Below are 22,794 nucleotides of genomic sequence, written 5' to 3'. Positions count from 1 at the left end.
GACATAAGCATTAGGTTAAAACATTGGATAAACTGATTGTTTATCATGCTCATTCTCATTTGAGATTGGGTATCTTTTAATTTTAAAGAAGAAATTTAAGAATATCTGAATTATTGAGTATCTTGATGTACCTTAAATACCAAGGTGCTACTCCTGATCTCACATTGCTCTCTATAATCTTCCAGTTGGTTATGTTACAATATTTAATTCTCTAAAATGCCAGATGAATCTGTAGAATGGCAAAATGCTACCACTTAACACTTTAAATAAGATGAACCCTGGCATTTTTTTAGATGAAAGACTGGCCTTTAAGGAAATAATAAAATTTACACTTTTTAAAATGTCTTGGATTTTTGCAAATAAATAAAATTTTGTAATTTATTATAAACAAATCTTTGATATTTGTCTAAAGCATCTTCGGTCTATTTAACAGCTAAATTCTAAACATGCTTGTTTATGTTTAGAACATAAGTATGATTTGCTGTCAGTCGAAAATAATTTATGCCACCTTTACATTTCTATCCTTTTAATTTGACTTGGAGCATTCCACTTAATTTAATTATTTATATATTTATAATCTCCCTTAGTAGATCATCAATTCATTGAAGATAGGTTCTGTTTCCCATTTAGTCTTGTATTCCTCATTACCAAACTCAGACCCTTGTACAAAACACTCCTTGAACACTTGATGAGTAAAAGAATGAGCATTACTTCATGACACAGCATATGGCAAATCAAAAGAAAATCTGTCTCAGGATTTTTTTCCTCTTTTACATAGTGGCTGATAAATACTTGTTTTCATTCCCAATTAAACTTAGAATAACATTTAGCAATAACATTACTAAAAAAATGTAAGAACCAACATATGCTGGAACTCCTGTGTTTTTCAATTTTAAATCTGGTAGAAACTGGATAGTGAGTTATATTGCTGTTATCTAAAGTAAGTAATATCAGTGGGCTTATCTTTATAAAAGATTTCTTTACCATACTCAACAGGAGCTGCAAGCTTTGTGGCCTTGGGAAAATTACTTTAAGCCCTCTAAAACTCAAATTTCTCACCTCTCTAATGCGTTCATTATATCTACTTATGATTAATTAAAATAATGAAAGCATGTAAAAGTAAAGACTCAATAGATGGTAGTTATTAATTGCAGATATTATGGATTCAATCATGAAGAAAAAGTAATTTTCTCTGTGCAGTTATTTATCTATAAAAAGGCAGGCATAAAGTGCTGCTTTTTTTTTTTAAAAAAGTGAGGAAACAAATATCTCGAAGGAAGGAATAGGGTACTAAGAATATCTACGGAGAGGAGATAACTTTTAAGAATTGAAATTTGCTAAGAGAATACATCTAAAGTGTTCTTCGTGTGCACACACACACACAAAAGGTAACTATGAGAAGTGATGGGATGTGTTAATTGTGATAAGCATTTCACAATGTATACCTATATCAAATCATCATGTTATACACTCTAAGTATGTACAATTTTTTATTTATTATTATTATTATTTTTTGCGGTACGCGGGCCTCTCACTGTTGTGGCCTCTCCCATTGCGGAGCACAGGCTCCAGACGCGCAGGCTCAGCGACCATGGCTCACGGGCCCAGCCGCTCCGCGGCATGTGAGATCTTCCCGGACCGGGGCACAAACCCATGTCCCCTGCATCGGCAGGCGGACTCTCAACCACTGTGCCACCAGGGAAGCCCGATATCCAGAGTTTTAATCAAGTAAACTAGATAAGGGAAAAAAATTAAATATTGTTTTCCTAGAAAAACATTATCATTCCTAGAAAAAATGTTGTCATTCCAACTTGCTCTCTGAATGTAATATCACCTAAGTGCCTTTGTCACATGTAAAACAGTTCCAGATTTTACTTTAGGTCCCATATAGATGTGAGTGTTTCAAAATATGTCCTACATTGGACATTTGTTCATGGTAGGGCATAGGAATTTCTCATTATTTGCTTTGATGGACTGCTGAAAAATACCTGTTCCAAATCAGGATGGTTTGTAGGATGATGTCAAGGAGTTTCCTCATTTTCTTTTGGCTGATTCCAAAATACAGAGGAATTTGCAGCTGCATAGAACATAGAAAAGGGAAGTTAAATAACAGTAATTTGTCAGAGATTGACCAACATTGATCAGAGTAGCCCTGCTCAGTATACAAATTCTCCAGTCTCCTTCCATTTAATTCAGTAAATATATATTCCTTTTCTGTTTGGTTTTGTTTGGGTTTTTTGGCTGCAACTCGGGGCTTGTGGGATCTTAGTTCCCGACCAGGGACTGAACCCCCCCCCCCCCGCTTGGCACTGGGAGCTTGGAGTCCTAACCACTGGACTGCCAGGGAATTCCCAGTAAATATATATTCCTGTGATTTATGTTGGGGTCTTCAGGGAGCCCAGTAAATAGCATTGGTCTTCTCTGTCTAAATTGAGAATAAAGGGCAAGTGTAAGGTAAATGATGGATCAAGTATCTCCTGAACTGATAAGGACCAACTGGAGGCTGTAGCTTATGAGAACCAAACTGATCTGTCACCTGAACAACTCAGTTAAGTAGACTTCCCCACCCTATTCCACAGGCAGCACAGGGCAACACTGGGTCTTGCATGGGGCCATAGGCACTTCTGCCTTTATGGGTCCCTTCTTCCATAAAAAAATATTTAAAGACATATTTTATGACTGCACTGATATAAATAAAATATATTAATACCATATATTAAAACATTTTTTTGGGCTTCCCTTGTGGCACAGTGGTTGAGAATCTGCCTGCTAATGCAGGGGACACTGGTTCGAGCCCTGGTCTGGGAAGATCCCACATGCCACAGAGCAACTAGGCCCGTGAGCCACAACTGCTGAGCCTGCGCGTCTGGAGCCTGTGCTCTGCAATAAGAGAGGCCACGATAGTGAGAGGCCCGTGCACCGCGATGAAGAGTGGCCCCCGCTTGCTACAACTAGAGAAAGCCCTCGCGCAGAAACAAAGACCCAACACGGCAAAAATTAATTAATTAATTAATAAACTCCTACCCCCAACATCTCCTTTAAAAAAACAAAACAAAACAAAAAACATTTTCTTTAAGCCTACAAGTTCGTTTTTTTCCTTCTCATTTTAAATTGAATGAAAACATTTTCAAGGTCCCCGAAAATATCCTGACCCCTAGACACTGGGCCCACTGGGCCTAATGGAGAAATTAGCCCTGGGTAAAACATTGGACCAAGTAAGTCATAAATCCTTGGTATGTACTCTCTGAGCAGCCTTACTGTCCAGAGAGAAGAGAGGAAATCAGGCAACCATGCCTAAGTTGTTCTTCCTGAATTTACCAATCAGATGTCACTGTCTACTCTGGGATGGGTAAAGGAATAGGGAGAAGCTAGGAGTTACACCATTCTAGCTCAGTCCACATAAAAGAAAATATCAGGGCTTCCCTGGTAGCGCAGTGGTTGAGAGTCTGCCTGCTGATGCAGGGGACACGGGTTCGTGCCCTGGTCTGGGAAGATCCCACATGCTGCAGAGCGGCTGGGCCCGTGAGCCATGGCCACTGAGCCTGCGCGTCCGGAGCCTGTGCTCCGCAATGGGAGAGGCCACAACAGTGAGAGGCCCCAGTACCGCAAAAAAAAAAAAAAAAAAAAAAAAAAAAAGAAAATATCAGTAGAGAAAAAGCAACCCTCTCTTAGCAAGCCTGTCCTTACTACTGAAATGGTTACATTCACTTACCATAATTCGATAATCCTGGGCTTTAAGATTACCCATCTAACTCTTCTTGCTCCAGATTTCAGTTTACCAGAAAACTTTCTGATTATAACTATATGGCCTCCCATATCTTCCTACCAAGAAAGAGTGTATCAAGCAGCTGATAAGCCATACAACCTGCTCTCTGGTTACATTTATCATTGTAAATTAATAACTTAGCATCCTGATTTACAAATTATTCACACAAGAAATTGGTTGGCATGAGAATTCATGGATTTGTTTAATGCATTCATGTAACTGACTTGACCATGTTATTAAACCAGAAAAGTTGAGGTTGAAAATCTGAATCACTGACAGCTTCATCTAAGGTACTAAAACCCTAGAGCACTCCACCTCCATAGTCAGCAAGTTTTTGTTAGCGGCAGTTCAATTTTCCCATTCTCTAATCAAAACGTCCCTCACACTACTTCTAATAACAGTGTACCCTTAAATTACATGGGGGGGGCCTGTGGGGGGAGAAATACTCTGGCAAAATTTTCCACAACTACTGTTTCCCTCCAGTTCTATTCAGGGAATTAAGAATACCACCTGCTTTTCTCCATGAATTATAATTAGGGGGAAATTAATTATCATTAGTTAGTTCTGTGTAAAACAAATCATATTCTTTACAACAGATCATCCACAGGAAATTTTCATTTGGACTTAACTACCTCCATGGCCAGACAAGATGTCATCTTGGATCAAGGTAAGGAAGAACTGGTGACACAACCAAGTTTATAATGGAATATCTCAGTAGTTATATTCTTTCATTAAGCATCTATTGAGAGCCAATGATGTGCCAGTCAGTATGTGCCTAACATAACTGGAGGCTGCAAAGCATTATCTAGCTGTGTGTCCAAGAAGAAAAGGAAACAGATTTTGGTGAATATATATATATATATATATATATATATAAGTTTCTGACTCAATGACTGGGATTTTTATCCCCACTTTCACGGGAAATGAGGCACGGAGAGTAAGTAACTTTCCTAAGATCGTATCTAGAAATCGTGATATAATCATGATGCAATCATGACTGAAACCCAAGCCTGTTCAGTTCATTAAACATTTACTGAGTCCTTACTCTACAGCAGGCCCTGTGATGGGCATTGAGGTTGCAGCCATGGCCTTCCTTTGAAGAACTCCATCAGCTTCCTGCCAGCGGGCCAGTACATGGCCACTCGTGCTTTCTGCCAGCCTTCCTGGTTCCATGGGAGCAGCATAACTTCTCCTCCTAACTAAGGCTACTTATTCCCTGTGCTCTAGATCTCACCCCTCACCTTTATTTATTTATTTATAATTTTAATTTATTTTTTCTTTTGGCTACATTGCAAGGCTTGCGGGATCTTAGTTCCAAGACCAGGGATTGAACCCGTGTCCCCTGCAGTGGAAGCAAGGAGTCCTGGGAAGTCCCAGGAGACAATTTTTGCAAATCATATATCTGATAAGGGACTTGTAGCTAGAATGTACAAAGAACTATTGCAACTCAATAATAAAAGACAACCCAATTTTAAAATGGGCAAAGGATCTGAGCAGACACTTCTCCAAAGATGGCCAATAAACATATGAAAGGGTTCAACAACATTAACTATCAGGGGAATTGCATGTTTCTGATGCTCTGACATTTTGGGACCTTGCTGACCTGAAGCTCCTGCCCCTCCCCTGCCGGGGTTAGCCAATTTTTATGGACAGTAAAACGACTTGCCTGGAGGCATGCCTTTCATAGACAAACCAACCAATCTACAGCCCAAATCCTCAATCACATACTTTATCAAACTCTTATACTGCAGGCTACTATTTCCCTATCTTACTCCCCCCGGCCAGGTACCAGACAGCTAGGAGCAGTCCCTTTGCCCCAGGGTTTATGGAAATTATGCAACCTAGCCAATCCTAAACCGTACTCAGCCTCACTTGTTGCTTACCACAGAAATCACAATAAAGTTCTTACCCACATTCCCCTCCCCTCCTGACTGAACTTGGTGGTTTCCTCTGCCATGGCATGGCGTGCCACCTCCTCTTGGGATCTCTGAGCATAACAGCTGTCTTTTCAATGGCAATCTGATCTGTTGACCTTGTCATACCTGAATAATAACAAAATCTATTATTTTATTTTATTTTTTTGTCCGCAGCATGCAGCATGTGGGATCCCGGGCTCCCCAACCAGGGATCAAACTCGTTCCCCCTGCAGTGGAAGCACGGAGCCTTAACCACTGGACCACCATGGAAGTCCCAAAATCTACATTTTAAGACAAAAATGCAAATTAAAAACAAAATGAAATGCCTTGTCACACTCTGTAGGATGGCTGTTATCAAAAAGATGGACAACAACATGTATTGGCAAAGATGTGAAGAAACTGGAACCCTCATATGTTGCTAGTAGGAATGTAAAATGGTGCAAATGAATGGAAAACAGCCTGGAAGTTCCTCAAAAATTTAAACATATATTTATCACATGACCCAGAAATTCCACTCCTAGGTATATACCCAAGAGAAGTGAAAACATGTCCACACAAAATCTTGTACATGAATGTTCACAGCAACATTATTCACAATAGCCAAAGAGTAGAAACAACCCAAATGTCTATCAATTAATAGATAGATAGATAGATAAAATGTGTATATCCATGCAATGGAATATTATTCATCCATAAAAAGGAATGAAGAATTGGGAGTTCCCTAGTGGTCTAGTGGTTAGGACTTGGTACTTTCACTGCTGTGGCCCAGGTTCAGTCTCTGGTCAGGGAACTGAGATCCTGCAAGCTGCACAGCAAGGCCAAAAGATAAGTAAATAAAATGTTTGTTAAAACAAAAAAGGAATGAACTATTGATATATACTGCAACATAGATGAAACTTGAAAACATAATTTCAAGAAACCAGTCACAAAGTACCACATTTCCATTTACATGAAAGGCCCAGAATAGGTAAATGTATAGAGAGAAAAAGTAGATTAGTGGTTGCCTAGGGACAGGGAGGATGAGTAACAACTAAAGGTTTCTTTTTGGGGTAATGAAAATGTTCTAAAACTGATTGTAGAGCTAACCGCACAATTCTGTGAATATACTAAAAGCCATTGAGTTGAACACTTTAAATGGGTGATTTGTATGGTTTATGAATTATATTTCAATAAAGCTTTAAAAAAGAGAACTTTTGGGAATTCCCTGGCAGTCCAGTGGTTAGGACTCTACGCTTCCACTGCAGGGGGCATGGGTTCGATCCCTGGCTGGGGAACTAAGATCCTGCTAGCCACACAGCGTGACCAAAAAATTAAAAAATGAAAACAAATTTAAATTTAAAAATAAATAAAAAAGAAAGCTTTTCAATGGCTTCCCACTGCCCTAAAAATAAAAACTAAATCGCTAAGATTAATAGGGAAATAAGGAATCTGGTTCCAGCTAATTTTTCCACTGTCATCATTCACCAGTCCTCTCTTCATCAGTCATTGCCCTCATCTTTTACTCTAATTCTAGCCATGCTGATTTTTTTTTTTTTTTTTTTTGCGGTAAGCGGGCCTCTCACTGTTGTGGCCTCTCCCGTTGTTGCGGAGCACAGGCTCCGGACGCGCAGGCTCAGCGGCCATGGCTCACGGGCACAGCCACTCCACGGCATGTGGGATCTTCCCGGACCGGGGCACGAACCTGTGTCCCCTGCATCAGCAGGCAGACTCTCAACCACTGCGCCACCAGGGAAGCCCCATGCTGAATTTTTTTTTCCTTGAATATGTTTGATGGTTTTAAAATATGTCTACAAGATCTTTGGCACTCCTCCTTTCAAAAAGTTGAAGTGTAATTCTCTCCCCTTTCAATATGGGCTAGACTTAGTGACTCACTTCTAATGAGTAGAATGTGGTAAAGTGATGTTGCATGACTTCTAACACTAGGTCATTAGGCATTGTGACCTCCTTGCTCTCTCTTAGGGAAGTTGTCATATTTCAAAGATACTCAAGCAGCCCTATGGATAGACTCATGTGGTAGTGAAACAGGAAGGAAGTGGGTAGGACACAACCTTTGAAAGAACGACATAGCCTGAGGACATGACATAAACTGATTAGAACCAAAAGGGTACAATATGGCGGACAAGTCGACTTCCACTAGACCTTGAGCCTCAGTATAAGCTCATTGTACTACATTAGCATGCTAAATGACACACTGGCAGGTGCCGTGACAGTTCCAAGGCCGACCATAAGGATCAAAAAGTGGGTGGTGGGGTTTCCCTGTGGCGCAGTGGTTGAGAGTCTGCCTGCCGATGCAGGGGACACAGGTTCGTGCCCCGGTCCGGGAAGATCCCACATGCCGCGGAGTGGCTGGGCCCGTGAGCCATGGCCGCTGAGCCTGCGCGTCCGGAGCCTGTGCTCCGCAACGGGAGAGGCCACAACAGTGAGAGGCCCGCGTACCGCAAAAAAAAAAAAAGTGGGTGATGGCCCAATTCCTGGAAATCCCAGCCTCTTCCTGGAATAGCTAGAATACTCCTTCCACTCATTAGCCTGTGAAATTACCCACCCCTATAAAAACTGACAACCCCATACCCTGGTGCTGCTCTTGCATTCTGAGATGGCCCACACTCTGTGGAGTGTGTTTCTCTCTAAATAAATCCACGTCTCACCTATCACTTTATGTCTCACTGAATTCTTTCTGCAATGAGACATCAAGAACCTGAGCTTCATTAAGTCCTGAAACCAGGTGTGTGATCTCAGTTGGAAGACCTTGGGTTTTGGCCATGTTCAAGTCCCAGCCTCTTGGGTTTGAATCCCAGTCTGGGTTTTGGCCGGGGTGAAGTCCTGGCATGTGGGTTCAAGTCCCAATCTGAGGTGCACGGTTTCAGTAGGGAACTGAGGCCTCCTGCCAAAAACCATGAGAATGAGCCATTTTGGAAGCAGATCCTCCAGCCAAATTTATTAAGCATCCAGATGACTGCAGCCCCAGCCAATATCTTGACGGTAACCTCATGAGAGACCCTGAGCCACAACTACCCAATTAAGTCACTTCCAAATTCCTGACCACAGGGACTTCCCTGGTGGTCCAGTGGTTAAGACTCTGCACTTCCACTCTTCCCTGGTCAGGGAACTAAGATCCTGCATGCTGCACAGTGTGGCCAAAAATTTAAAAAAAAAAGAAAGAAAAGAAAAAGAAAAAAAAATTCCTGTCCACAGAAACTGTGAGATCATTTTTTTTGATTTGATATTTTTATTTTAAGCTACAAAAACAAGCAAACAAACAACAACAAAAAACTTGAAATAGGCTTTTCAAGTTATGTAAATTCCTCCTTTCCAAGGAAGCTGAAGTTAGATCAGTGCAAGTTACCCTCAAGGCCACATACATCCTGCTTCACGGCTGCTTTCTCTCTGTTGGGTTTTGATCCTTCTTTGAGTCATAGTCTGGATCATTTTCCTCATCTCCTTCTTCTTCCCCTTTCTCATCCTCTTCTTAACCTTCTTCATCATAATCATCATCATCTTCTTTATTAACTTCTCCAGTAAAGTATACACTGATCTTGGGATTACACATTCATGTAAAAAGTGATGACTTCCAAGGTCTGCAGCAAGGATAGCTTCAGCAGCAGCAACCAGATCTCCACTCTCAGGAACTTCAGGAGGTGCAAAAATATTAAAGAGTATTAGAAACTGTTTTGGTCCCAGTACAAACTGCCCCAAGTCCCTTGTTTCTGCTTCTTAATGATTTTCAAAGTGACAATTCTTTCCTTTTTTCCAATCTATGTGGACCTTGTACAACCCTTAATTTCTGGTCCATCAAAAGAAAAAGGAACAGAATCATCTGGTTCTGACTTATACTATGTGCCTTTGTCAACAGTTCACTTGTAAAATATTCACTGGGTTCAAAGTGAAACTCTAAGACAAAACTCATAGGCCAGTCTGCATCTAAGGACTTCACTTTCATATCTTTCAAGTGCTTCAGAATATGTTTATCATGTTCCTGAAACATATCACTGAGCAAGTCAACATTCTTAAAAATGGTCAACCAAAATTCAGGAATTCCCTTGGAGTCTGCTTTTTCTTTATCTTTTTTCTCATCTTCAATCTTGGCCTTTTCTTTCAGTTCTTCCAAAATTTCATTTTCCTCATCTGGTTTCCATTCACATTCTTCTTATGTAGGTTCATAAGTGATCTCAAATCGCTTATCAAATAGAGGCTGATAGAGAACAGTATATTTTCCTTCAAGATCATGAACTTCCTCATAGAATTTGGCTTCTATCTATGCACATTTAACTTGAAGGATTTTCAGAGCGTTCACTTGTCTTTTAACTACCCTAGGCAAGCTTTCAATGTATCCTGTTGGTGTTTCTACCAGACCATCAAATCTTTCTTGAAGGGCTGCAAGAATCTGAGGATTTTGCAACATCTGAACAGTCAGCTGACCTGCTTTGATTTTTGATTCTTCACCAGTTTCTTCTTCTTCTACTTCTTCAACATCAACCAAACCTTGATCAAGTTCAGACTGCTCTTTCTTGTCAATGTCTGTGTTACTGTAAGAACTCCAAATATCGGTGGCTAGCACAGGGAGCCAGGTGGCCGGAGCTGCACAGGTAGTGAATCAGGGTGGCAGCCAGGGTGGGGGGCAGGGGTGGGAGCAGAAGGTGGCACCATGAGCAGATGATGCTAAAAAAGCAAATATTTGTTTCTTAAGCCACTAGATGTTGGGGCTTAAAAAAGAGATAACTTATATAATATGACATGCTACATGTCACCCTCAAGTCAAACACCTTAAGATGTTTACCTCACTAATCCTCAGTCATCCTTAAAGATGTTCCCCAGTCATCCTTATCCTTATCAGCTTCAAGATCATTTTTTCCAGGCTTCTTTAACTACTGATTAGGTCCCTCTGCTACTTGCTACCATAGCAAATATCCATTAGTTGAATCATCTGTACACCCCTATAGACTCTTAAGTTCAATGAGGTCCCATATAGAATCTGTCTTGTCAACGTCGTGTCCTTAGCACCTGCCACGGTGCCTGACATATGGTAAACTATAAATAAATATTTGGAGAATGAATAGCTAAATGAGTGCATGATTGAATTGGGAGATATAAGGAGATTATAAAAATGTAATGAGATAAAGAACCCATGTGTGGAACTTCCCTGGTGGTGCAGTGGTCAAGAATCCGCCTGCCAATGCAGGGGACATGGGTTCAAACCCTGGTCCGGGAAGATCCCACATGCCGCGGAGCAACTAAGCCCGTGTACCACAACTACTGAAGCCCGCACACCTAGAGCCCGTGCTCCGCAACAAGAGAAGCCACCGCAATGAGAAGCCCACGCACCGCAACGAAGAGCAGCCCCCGCTTGCAGCAACTAGAGAAAGCCCGTGCGCAGCAACGAACACCCAACACAGCCAAAAGATTAAAAATAAAATAACAAACAAACGAACCCATGTGTGCAGAGGCTGCTAAGAGAGCACAGAAGAATGGCATTTAATTCAATCTTCACTCCCTTACGGTGTGACTTTTTGGCAAGTTACTAATATCTCTATCTCTCACTGTCTCTAAGGGTCATTTTCCTTATGCATAAAATTAGGATAAGAGTTCCTGCCTCATAGGGTTGTTACATTCATAAGCTAATACCTAGTAGAAAAAATGATAATAACACCTGGGGATTTAGAGAGGAGCTCCATGAGAAATGAATGCCTGGGTAGTATTAAAGCGTGAGTAAAAATTAGGCAAAAAGGTGGCAAAATCTAGGCAGACAGAAAAGCAGAAACAAAGTTTCAGAGGTTAGAGGTAGCAAAGTGCATGTAGAAAACTTCACACAATTCGTACCCCTAGAGTATAAAGTGCAGGAAAGGGAAGTGGCAGATGGTGAGACTAGAGATAGGGAGGTAGGGATAGCAACATGGAAAGTTTCTTATGTTATATTACACTTTTGGAATTTATTCTGAAAAAAAAATTAGGACTATTGAATGGGAGTGAGTTGGTCATATTTGCACATATTATTCTGATTAGCTTAAAAATCACTAATCTTCACACCCACTGAAATGGCTATAATTAAAAAGATGGACAATAATACGTGTTGGCAAAGATGCAGAGAAATTGGAACCATCATACATTGCCGTTGAAAATGAACAATAGTGCCGCTGATTTGGAATTCCTATTTTCTGTTCTTTTGATAGTGGCCATCCTAATGGGTGTGAGGTGATATCTCATTGTGCTTTTGATATGTATTTTCCTGATTACTAGAGATGTTGAGAATCTTTTCATATGTGTGTCACTTATTTGTATATCACCTTTGGAGAAATGTCTATTCAAATCCTCTGCTCATTTTTTTTTTTTTTTTCGGTACTGGGGCCTCTCACTGTTGTGGCCTCTCCTGTTGCGGAGCACAGGCTCCGGACGCGCAGGCTCAGCGGCCATGGCTCACGGGCACAGCCGCTCCACGGCATGTGGGATCTTCCCTGACCAGGGCACGAACCCGTGTCCCCTGCATTGGCAGGCGGACTCTCAACCACTGCGCCACCAGGGAAGCCCCCTCTGCTCATTTTTTAATCAAGTTATTTGATTTTTTTATTGTTAAGTTGTAGGAGTTTTTAAATATATTCTGGATATTAACCCCTTGTCAGATATATGAGTTACAAATATTATCTCCATTTAGAAGGTTGTCTTTTTACTCCATTGACTGTGCTCTTTAATGCACAAAATTTTTAGTTTGAAGTAGTCCCATTTTTCTATTTTTGCCTTTGTTGCCTGTGCTTTTGATGTCATATCCAAGAGACCACTCATTGCCAAGTCCAATATCATGAAAACTTTAACACTTTCTTAAATACCAAGAATGCTCTCCAGGGAATTCCCTGGGGTTCCAGTGGTTAGGACTTGGCGCTTTCACTGCAGTGGCCCGGGTTCAATCTCTGGTCAGGGAAATAAGATCCCGCAAACCATGCAGTGTGGCCAAAAAGAAAAAAAAAAATGCTCTCCAGATCCAGATTTTTCTGTTTACCTGTGATGAAAGCCAAGTTTTTTCTTTCCAGTCCATCGCCAGCAAATACTTTTGTAAAATACAATAAAAATTAATTACTAGAAAGTGACTTTAAAAAGAACAAAGACCTCAAAAATGCAAGCTGACATTTTTATTATTAAATGCAACAAACATAAATTATTCTGTCAAATTGCTATAAAAGTTCCTAAATGTTTGTTCTCAATTTCCATGATTATCTGGACACAGACAGGTAATACTAGTTCAGGAACTAACTCTAATCCACAGTGCACACTCTGAGATTTTGAGTAGCACTCCTCTAGATCTTCCTCAAGGGTGTGGTATGGCAAGTAAGTGAGGTAACCACTGTGTCTTTATGTAGCCATGGTGCCTCTATGGCTTATAGACAGAGCATCCCAAAATAGTTAAGATTTCCTATAAACACACAAGGGCTGAGAATGCCTTCAACATGACTGATCTTCACTGTGACAATACACAGTGGTCTAAAAGACTCCTCTGCATCACCACAGTTAGGTAAAACAAGAACTGAAAAGAATAAAAATATCCGCTCTCACTGTATCATAGTCCCCATAGCAGCTCAAACACCTGCCTCCTCCATCTCCCACTTAGTCAACCAAAAATCTTGCAATTAGCAAGGGAGGATCCTTTCCTGACACCGCCCGTGTGTATAAGTGGGTGTAGAAATACTTGAATAATTTTTACTTCTTTTACTTTATCTCAAGGTTTTTAGGAGAAAAATCAACACCAGAAGAACTTAGAGGAAATGCTTCTGATTCTGTTGATGTCACATCATCTCAGTAAGAAAAGCTGCGGAACTCATTATTATGGCAGTGCCACACCTGTCCTTTTTGCAACATGCATCAGTAGAGCTCTGGCATCTCAAATATACTGGGAGGAAGTCACTTTGACCCAATCCTATACATTATTTCCTAGAAAGAGACCAACTCTTGCTATGAACAGAAGAGAGGGCTCAGAAATACCTACAACGCACTCTTAAAAAAGGCAAACTGATTGGAAGGTTGACTGTGAAATTTGTCCTGAAGCTGTAAGTTTGAACAACAAGTAGGCTACTTTTACTTAGATTGTATGTTTATTTATAGTGGTTTATGGCGGTGAGGGTAGCTGATGAAGAATGTGATACCCCTCTAGGGCCAGGATTAAGGTAGAGCAAGTAAGTCACTCAACTAGGGGGTAAAATTTAAGGGGTGACCCAAAAGCTCAGTAATCAAGATAAATAATATTTAATACAATATTTTAAAAAATAAAGATTGGTGCAGAAAGCCTCAAAAAAACAGAATATCCAAATTTTAAAGATAGGATCAGTATTGCTAATTTTCTCTTTGGTCTCAGGCTTCGGCATAGCTAGGCATATCACTGCTTGGCACTGCCATTGAACAAGTACATGCAGAAAGAACTGCTTTCAGAAAACTGCTGGTTTTCGATTTTTGGTTTTTTTATTTTCAACAAAGTCTGGATAGTCATGATCAAAGCAAATGCTTGGAAGTCAACTCCACAATTCCCAGGATTAAGATGGCTGATCGCTGACCTTTCTAACCTCTTCTTTTGAAAATCTCCTCCAGGGAATTCTCTGGCGGTCCAGTGGTTAGGACTCTGCACTTTCACTGCCAAGGGCCCGGGGTTCAATCCCTGGTCGGGGAACTAAGATCCACACGGTGCAGCACCCCCCAAAAATGTCAGAACGAGAAACAGAAACACAAACCCCATCTTCAATAAAACTAGGAAATATTTGTACCCCCAGACCCCAACATATGAAGACAAAAAGCAGGTGGAGGAATGGTTAGCAGAACTTTCTTGGAGAATACCCTCAAGAAGCAAGACTACCTAGGGAAGGATTGAAGCCTGCAGTACCCTGGAAGGCAGTGGTAGGAATAGGGCATTGAAAGTGATGAGTGGGGTCTGAAAAGACTAAAAAAGCAGTTAGCACTCCAAGCCCCACTCCCATCAGTCAGCCAACCACCCCTCCCCCACTCCCACAGTACTTTATCTGGGGGGAGGCTTCCTGGGGAGCAACAGGCAGGAAGAGGGCAGGAGTGAGGATTTAAGGAAAATGAAAGTCTGCCTACTGAACTGAGGTTCCTCAGTCCCCTTACCTCACCCTGTGCTACAGTGCCAATGGCCAGGCTTATCCTTCCCGGCAGATTACAGGCTCTTTCTCTTGATAAACTAAATTGCTACAGAGAAAATACCTACACATACTGACATTTGGGGGACCACATTCACACCCACACCCACAAGCTGGCTGACTACCTCTTTAATCTAAAAATAAGCCCACAAGCTGACAAGAACTGCCCACTCACACAGAGCTTCCAATCAGCTTTGCAGCGATTCATTTGAAAATCTGAACAAACATTCAAGGATCACCAGATCTTTGAGGAAAGTTTCCAACAGTAAAGACAGAGTTCAAAACAAATAAACTGGAAGGGGAAAAGAAGAACTCAGAGGAAACAGATAATGCAGACGGTAGATTAACATTAAATTAACATTCTCAGGGAGATAAGATTTTATATCCCTGAAATAAGACTGAAATTCTCTCAGGAAGGAAGGAAAGAAAGGGGGAGAGGGAGGGAAATGAAAGGGAGGAGGGAGAAACATTAGAGAACATTAGGTGCTTTTGGACATTAAAAATGAGGGTGGAGTAAAAAAGATAAGAAAATTAGGGCTTCCCTGGTGGAGAGTGGTTGAGAGTCCGCCTGCCGATGCAGGGGATACGGGTTCGTGCCCCGGTCCGGGAAGATCCCACATGCCACGGAGCGGCTGGGCCCGTGAGCCATGGCCGCTGAGCCTGCGCGTCCGGAGCCTGTGCTCCGCAATGGGAGAGGCCACAACAGTGAGAGGCCCGCGTACCGCAAAAAAAAAAAAAAAAAAAGACCACATACAAAAGCTTGGGAGTTAAAATAGTATTAAGTTTCTCAACAACATTGGATGCTAGAAGACAATGGATCATTGTCCTTAAAATTCAGAATTAGAAAACGATATTTAATTTAGATATATTTAGACATGCATAGTATCAAAACGTTTATCTTCTTTTTATCCTTCGTCAGGATGCTATTGGAGGATGCACTTCAGCAAAATAAGAGAGTAAACCAAGAAGGAGTAGGTCATCAGATCCAGGACCCTGGATAGTCCAAGGATGACTACTGTGTGATAGGTCTGGAAAGAAATCAGTACAGATCCAAGCCTGAGGACAGACATCTCTAGGAGGGAGGTCTACATGGGGAGGAAATGGCAATGAAAAAAAGTGTGAAAAATGGGATTCGCAGGCATTTCACAGAAGGAGAATGTGGGAGAAAGTTCTTTGAACCTAGTCAGAGGTTCAAAGAAAACTAAGCAGAGGAAAAAAAAAAAAGGGTAGGGTGAGGGCGGTTAATGTCATTATTCTACACTTCTAGGCTAAGTAGTAAACAACATAAATACATGCTAGTGGCATTGAAAACTGAAAAATTAAGGAGGAATCCCATATTTTCCTAAATACAGAAAAACTTCTTGGCATAAAGTTATGCTTTATAGTAATCAGTTATAAAATCAAATATTGAAAGCAATCTAAATGTCCAACAAGTAAGGAATGGTTAAATAAATTGTGACATCACTTCATGGAATTTAAATCAATAACATTGCAGTCATTTCTGCACACCAAGGATTCATTTTAGAACCTGCCTTGAGAGCAGCTTGTTAAATTGACAGGAGGACTGAGAAGAGAATGAGAGTTGCTTGCGTGTTACTGTTGTGGGAAACTAAAACTAAATGCCTGCAGAAAGATCAATCAGTCAAGTAAATGCCCAAACAGGCAACCTCAGAGCTCCCACGTTGTTAGTATTCAGTATTGTAGACAGGAAGTAGGAAACGAAAGGTAGATGTTTTGGTAAACCTGTATCTGATGGCTTTGGGAAGGAGGACACAAGGGTTAGTAATAGCATGATCTCAAAGTGGTACCACCTGGAAAGAGACGAGACGGATGGTGGGGGCAATGTCGACCTACCTCAAGAGTGAACTGATTCACTGCGCAATAGAAAACCAGTGGGGAAAGATCTCGGATACAGTCAAGAACAGAGGACTCACATTCCCCTTTTCCTAGGACCAGATCCTCAGCAGATCAAAAAAGCCACCCTTCTACCCCAGCAGCACCAGGCATGAAGTCCTGGCTGTTCCTGAACAGGGCCAGTGAGGCAAGGAGGCAGGGACACTTGGGGAAACCTGCTGGTGACTCCAAGCCCTGGAGGGGCTGCCAGAACTCTGAGCCTTATGCAATAGGGCTGTTAGATGGCTTCAACAGAAGTGCCCTTTAGGGGTTGAAAAACTGATCAACTTTGGCTATACATTACCCACCCCCACCCCTAACCCCCGAAACAAGACAAACAAAAACACGCTATGAGAGTACAAGAGTCTATATTACATTTTCTTGTCTTAGTTAAGACTATTTTGAAATAGAAACTTCAGCCAAAGAAGCAAATTCACTGTAAGGATACAGGGGAATCTCTTGAACCCATGGGTTTGAAACATAGCCAGGGAAGTAAGAATGGAAAACTATCACAAACAAAATCAAATGTCCTCTTAGTCTCTGGTCTGTCTGTCTGTTTCCTACTCTCTCTCCCTCTTCGTTCCTTTCTCCTTCCCTACCTTTCTCCATCTCTCCCTCTTCCTCCCTGTCTTTCTTCTCTATCCCTTTCCCCCTTCCCCTCAAGGACTCTCCCTCTGTTTTCTCCTTGGGTGGGTCTCATTCTTTTCCCTCTCCACCTACTGGCAAACCTTGAGAGGTAGTTTTGTCTCCTGTTCAGACTGCTTTTACTTAAGAGAAACATCTCCTTCCCCACTTCTTACCCTATTTTACTGAATAAAATTCTCTGTGGTTTATAATATCAACTACTTTTGACTACTATTTTGAACTCGCTGGCTCAATTGTCCTTCTCTGGCACCAGTCTGGCAAAAATCCCAGGCCTCGATCAATCCGATGGTTCATACTATCCATATGTGTACCTGTGCTGCTGTGAACACTTGGAGAAAACCATAATGTGCAAATTGGTATGATTGGCACCACAATGAATTCATGGTCTCCAATCTCCACTGGGCTCTTACAACACTGTCCAGGAATTCTTTGACTCCCATATCCTGTTCACACACCCATTCTTCATAGATCTTCCTTACTCTTGTCACATCTCTAATCCTACTGCCTCTCCCTCACTAGTACCAAGTTTCCTCATCTCTTACTGTAGAAAGAAAAGGCAACTGGTAATAATAGTAGAAGATTATTAGAAATAATAATAGAAGAGAACTCTGTTAACTCTTATCAGCGAATCATTCTTTGATCTTTTTTTCCTGTTAACAAGACAGGCATCTCTTCCCTTACCTGAGGCTAATCCCTTTACAGTGTTCCTTCAACATCCTCAGGGATTATCCCTCTCTTACATATTACTTGCAGAAGGCTCACCCTCACTAAGTTACAGTGCATCTATCCAGGGGTTTTTTGTAATTAACAATGGTTTAATTTTATAAGATTACACACCTGTTCTTATAGATATTTCACATAGAATAAATTGTCCAACAATATGCCCCAATTTTTGTTCAAAAAAATAACTTCACCATACCAACCTTAAAATGAGTATTTACTTTCCGGGAAATAAAATCAGTGAGCATAAGTATCTTTTGCTATACTAGGAGACAGGTTATTTCCACAAATAGGGCTGCAGTGATCATCTTGGTTCATTTCATTTTTTAAAATTTTATTTATTTTAATTTATTTATTTGGCTGCACTGGGCCTTAGTTGCAGCACATGGGATCTTTAGTGGCAGCAATGTGGGATCTAGTTCCCTGACCAGGGATCAAACCTGGGCCCCCTGCACTGGGAGCACGTAGTCTTAGCCACTGTACCACCAGGGAAGTTCCCTGTTCATTTCATTTGATGAAATATCATCTGTGCATATCATTCAATTCTCAACTCATTCCATCAACTAAATTTAATCATTGTTTTTCATTTTCATCTTACTTGAACCCTCAAAAACTTTTGACTTTTTTGACAGCTTTCCAGTGAAACATTCTTTTCTCTTGCATTTCCATTACAACACACACTTCTGATTTTCCTCCTACTTAGATGGTCACTACTTTTCAGTTTTCTTTTGGACCTTCTTCTTCACTCAGCCTTTCAATGTCAGAGTCTTCCAGGCACAGTCATTAGCCTTCTCTTCTTGACACTCTATATATTCTTCAACTACATTATCCATTTCATTCATTTCCATGGTTTCAATATCAATTTTATTTCTTTACACAAGACTTCTGAGTTCCAGATCACTGTCTCTTACTCCCAACTCAACCTCTCCACTCAGACATCACATATTTGGTCATCTCAACACTTAATACTGCCAAAACCATATTCATGATTATCCCTTGCAAACCTAGTCTGCCTCCACTGTCCCTCTCTTGCCCAATAACATCATTCAGCCACTTGTTTATGCCAGAAACTGGGGACTCATTTTGACTTCTTTTCCTTTACCACTTTTATATAATTAATCAGCAAGTCCTATAGATCCTACTTTCTACATAAATCTATATTCACTTCTCATCATCTCTACTGGCACCACTTCGAGCCATCAATCATTTCTTCTTACTCCACCTCCTTCATGAACCACTGCAATAGCTTCTTCTTTTTTTAAAAAAATAAATAATTTATTTATTGGCTGCGTTGGGTCTTCATTGCTACACACAGGCTTTCTCTATTTGCCACGAGTGGGGGCTACTCTTCGTTGCAGTGCACGGGCTTCTCACTGCAGTGGCTTCTCGCGTTGCAGAGCACGGGCTCTAGGCGCATGGGCTTCAGTAGTTGTGGCACGTGGGCTCAGTAGTTGTGGCACATGGGCTTAGTTGCTCCGTGGCATGTGGGATCTTCCCAGTCCAGGGCTCAAACCCATGTCCCCTGCATTGGCAGGCAGATTCTTACCCACTGCACCACCAGGGAAGTCCCTGCAATAGCTTCTTAATTTCTCCCTTTTCATTCACTCTTGCTTTACCTCAGTATATTTATACCATCTTCTTATGATATAAATCTAATTTTATATAACTTTTCAAGTTCTCCCATACCTTTGAGGCTTTGCATATGCCACTTTCTGTGTCTGGAATGCTCTCTCCTTTCTCTTTACATGGCTAACTTCTACTCATTCATCAAGCCTCAATTTAAATATCATTTTCTCTGGAATATCTTCACTAATCATTCTCAAACAAGGCTTATAGTCCTCTTTATTCTTTCTTCATAGACCCTCTCACAGTTATAATCTAAATATTTTATTTGGATAATTATTTGTTTAATATCCATCTCCCCACTATGTGTCTTGCTCACTGTTACATTGCAAACCCTCAGCACAATGCTTGGAGCTTGGAGCATGGTAAATAAATATTTGTAGAAAAAAAAATATTTTTAAGTGAATATTTAAGTACTTAAATGAATAAACATTTGAACGAAGCACATCAAGAATCAAAAATATTGGGCTTCCCTGGTGGCACAGTGGTTGAGAGTCCACCTGCCGATGCAGGGGACATGGCTTCATGCCCCGGTCCCGGAAGATCCCACGTGCCGTGGAGCGGCTGGGCCCGTGAGCCATGGCCGCTGAGCCTGCGCGTCCGGGGCCTGTGCTCCGCAACGGGAGAGGCCACAACAGTGAGAGGCCCGCGTACCGCAAAAAAAAAAAAAGAATCAAAAATATTTATCTCATTAATTCACTCATCACTCTCTGAGACTCATTCTATGTGAACAATACTAAATAAGGCAAAGCTTTATATATAACCATCTTTATTACAGTCTTATTTATAAAAATATAATATACAGATGATCTGAATATCCAACAAAAGGAAACATAAGCATACTAAAATGAGGTAATTTCTTCTCGAATCTAGCTGATCATCAGACTCCCCTGGAGTCTCTATAAAAATAGAGATTTCTGGGTTTCACTGGACCTACAAAATTAAGCTCTCTTTGAGTGGACACAGGGAAAAAAAATTCCTTAATTTCCTCTGATGATTAGCCAGGTTTGGGAACCACTGGGTTTAATGGGAAGAATAGAAGTAGGGCTAACCTTGTTGCTTATCAGCTCTGAAACCAAAGGCAAGTAAATTTTCAGACTACCCTGAGGCTCAGTTTCCTCATCTGTAAAATACCAATCCCTGGGGTTGGTGAGGAGTAAATAAAATTGGTGTCTGTAAAGTACTTGACGGGTACATTAAGTAATTGCTATTATTGTTAAGGTACATTGGCACTATAGAATATTATACAGCTACTAAAATAACCTCTCTGAAAAAAATTCTTGTTCTCCTATGTATGTCAGTCAAAGTCCTGGAAGAAAGGACCTGGTACACTGAAACTGCGTATTTTGAGGGGATTTAACAAAGGGATTATTTACAAAAGGTTTAGGGAAACCAATAAGGATTATTGCAGAGTTTTGGGTCTGTCAACAGCTGTTACCAATCCTAGGCCAGAAGGGAAGATCTCAGAAAGGGTAGGTATGAGAGAGACAGCCTCTGATAGGAGATGGAACCTTCCATAAAGGGACACAGCCAACCCACAGCAATCCCTCAAAGAGGAAGGGGAAAATAAATACTCTTATGTGGTATTGGGTTAATCCATACAGAAGAACGCAATAGAACTTATTGATGGAGTCCTTACTGGCCAGCTTCTGGGGACACAAAGCAGAATGGAGAAGGGAGAGAAGTTGATCTGGACTAAAGCAGGATACGAATCATATACACAAGTATTTCAACAGTATAAAAATATCCATAACAATTAGATTTAAGTAAATACATAAACATTTTATTATTGTTTTTTTTGGGGAAGTGGGACTATAGATTACTTTTCCTACTCTTTCTAATTGTTTGAATCTTCTAAAGTTTCAACCGTAAATAGTAATAGTTAAGATTTATCGAGCACTTATTGTTGTATATAGTATGTGTATTAATACATTTCATCTTTGCCGCAACCCTGTAAGGTAGGTACTATTACTATCTTCATTTTACAGATGAAGAAATTTCAGCTGGAGAGGATAAGTGACTTATCCAAAGTTACAGAGCCACAGGAAGTAAACTATGGAGCCATGATTTAAATATAGACATCCTCCTCTGGGGTCCATGCATTTAAAAGCTCTACTATGTTGTTTGCATTCATAGTAGATGACAAGAAAGACTTTTAGGACTTCCCTGGTGGCGCAGTGGTTCAGAATCTGCTTGCCAATGCAGGGGACAGGGGTTCAAGCCCTGGTCCTGGAAGATTCCACATGCTGCAGAACAACTAAGCCACAGCTACTGAGCTCGCGTGCCATACTATTGAAGCCTGCACGCCTAGAGCCTGTGCTCCGCAACAAGAGAAGCCACCGCAATGAGAAGCCCGCGCACTGCAAGGAAGAGTAGCCCCCGCTCGCCGCAACTAAAGAAAGCCCGCGCGCAGCAGTGAAGACCCAATACAGCCAAAAATAAATAAACAAATAAATTCATTAAAAAAAAACTTTTACAAAGAAAAAAAATGAATAAGCTTGAATTTGTTTTAAAGAAAAACATTTTTACAGTACATTTTCCTGGTATTCAATTAATATTAAATATATATAATATACATAATATTTGTATAATAAACATAGTAATGTATAAAAATATTTATACCCTTGTTTCCTCCTGGATGAGGCCACCTAGAATAAAGACTACATTTTCCAAATCCCCATGTAACTAGGTGTGGTCATGGCTAAACTCTGGGCAATGAGAAGTAAGTCCAGAAGTTAAGTGTGCAGCATCCAGAAAGTGTCTTTGAAGGGAGAGGGTAAGCACTTCTCTCCTTTATTCTTTCTGTTGGCTGGAATGAGGACATAATGACTGGAAGTTAAGCAGCCATCTTGGATGATGAGGCAAAAAACACATCTTAAGTCTGAGTAAGTAGCAAGATAAGAAGAATTTGTGAAGCCTTTACCAGCCTTGGAATACTCATCTCCAGACTTTTTTTACATAAGAGAAAAATGAACTTCTCTTTTCTGTAAGCCATTGTTTATTTGGATTTTCTGTCAGTCACAGCTGAACCTAATCCTAATTAATACTTTTACTTACCTTCCTTTAATCTTCTTTCTGCATATTTGTTTCCATTCTTCCCTGCCAT

General features: G+C 40.8%; 1 protein-coding gene and 1 pseudogene across 1 annotated transcript in view; one reads left to right on the top strand and one right to left on the bottom strand.

Moving 5' to 3' along the window:
• LOC149749138 (uncharacterized) overlaps positions 1-9,581 on the top strand; it is a 12,578-nt gene extending 2,997 nt beyond the window's left edge. Inside the window, exons 3-4 of the mRNA XM_089911252.1 lie at positions 4,363-4,433; positions 5,857-9,581. The gene's annotated coding sequence lies outside the window, so the exon portion shown is untranslated. The remainder of the gene's footprint in view (positions 1-4,362; positions 4,434-5,856) is intronic.
• LOC111171596 (nucleosome assembly protein 1-like 1 pseudogene) lies at positions 8,377-22,794 on the bottom strand (annotated as a pseudogene).

The sequence above is a fragment of the Delphinapterus leucas genome, chromosome 5, assembly GCF_059928025.1.
Source record: "Delphinapterus leucas isolate spDelLeu-1000000601 "Yukka" chromosome 5, BTC_Dleu_Yukka2, whole genome shotgun sequence".
Taxonomy (NCBI): domain Eukaryota; kingdom Metazoa; phylum Chordata; class Mammalia; order Artiodactyla; family Monodontidae; genus Delphinapterus; species Delphinapterus leucas.
Note: the sequence above shows the minus strand (reverse complement) of the source record. Positions and strands in the feature narration are given on the sequence as shown.